Source organism: Dasypus novemcinctus, chromosome 22 (assembly GCF_030445035.2).
Source record: "Dasypus novemcinctus isolate mDasNov1 chromosome 22, mDasNov1.1.hap2, whole genome shotgun sequence".
NCBI lineage: Eukaryota > Metazoa > Chordata > Mammalia > Cingulata > Dasypodidae > Dasypus > Dasypus novemcinctus.
This window is the reverse complement of record NC_080694.1, coordinates 12555464-12556828: the sequence shown is the minus strand read 5'-3', so window position 1 is coordinate 12556828 and position 1365 is coordinate 12555464. Positions and strand designations below refer to the sequence as shown.

General features: G+C 41.4%; 1 pseudogene; it reads left to right on the top strand.

Moving 5' to 3' along the window:
- The first annotated feature begins 272 nt into the window (after positions 1-272).
- LOC101438554 (RNA-binding protein with serine-rich domain 1-like) lies at positions 273-1062 on the top strand (annotated as a pseudogene).
- The last annotated feature ends 303 nt before the right edge of the window (positions 1063-1365 follow it).

The following is a 1365-nucleotide window of genomic DNA, read 5'->3' as shown; positions in this document are numbered from 1 at the left end:
AAATTTGAGCAAAAAAAGAAAGGATAAAAGACTTGAAAAGGTTTAGTTTCCAAAGAGGAAATACAAATGGCTAAAAAGCACATGAAAAGTTGTTCAATATCACTAGCTATTAGGGGAATGATAGTCAACACCATAATGTGATATCATTTTATACCCACTGGAATGGGTACTATGAAAACAAACAAACAAACAAACAAAACAACACAACAAAAACCAGAAATTCAGAGGAGCACCATCCTTGGCAGCTGAGAACAGAAATTACAGGTGGGAAGATGATTCCTTCTACTATTAAAGATGAAGACTGCTCTTATAAGTCCTCTAAAGATAATGGGATCACCAAGAGTGGAGTGAAGGATCATGGCAGGGATAAACCTCAAGAGTCACAGTGCTTCCGTGGGAGAGGCAGCACCAGGTTTCTCTCCAACTATACCTCCAGTTCTTGCTCCAGCACCAATACAAGGTTGAGCGGTAGTTTCAGCAACTCTTAAGCCTCAAGCCAGTCAGGAAGTTCCAACCCATCTTGCATCTCCAGCTCCTGCAGCTCCTTGGGTTCTCTGAGACATTCTGGTGCATCCATGACAATAAGTAGTAGTCATGCTCCAAATCCAAACCACCTAAAAGAGATGAAAAGGACAGCAAATGGCAGCATCCTTCCCCTAAACCCACCAAAGTGTACTTTGGGAGGCTCACCAGTATTGTGATCAAGATTTTATCATGGAGATATTTTGCACCTATGGGAAAATTAAAATAATCGACATTCTGGTGGAAAGGATGCATCACTATCTATCCAAAGGCTATACTTCTGTTGAGTCTGAGAATAAAGTTAGAAGGCACTGAAACAAGTAGTTGCAGGACAAATAAATGGCCAGGAGACCACTGCCACAGCTGTGCTGGCCCCTGGCCTCCGAGGAGAATGCTGCCACCACCTCCTATGTGGCACAGGTCACCCCACGGATGAAGAGAAGGTCCTGCTCTCCCAGGCACAGGTCTCCTGTGCACCAGTGATCCCAGTCTGCTGGCCACCTCCACCACAGAAACCACTTCAGCTCCAACTCCCCATGACAAAGCAGGGTGTTCATATTTTACCAATGACTTTGTGAATTTAGAATTAAAATATTTACCCAAATGAGTTGAAAACTATGTCCACAGAAAACCTGCATACTGATGTTTATAGAGATTTTACTTATTATTGACAAAAATTGGAAGCAACTAAAATGTCCTTCAATAGATGAATGGACAAACTATGATACACACTTACAATGGGTTATATGCATAAAGAAAAAGAAGTGAGCTATCAATCCACAAAAAGACATGGTAGAATCTTAAATGCATATTACTAAGTGAAAGAAGTTAGTCTGAAAAAGC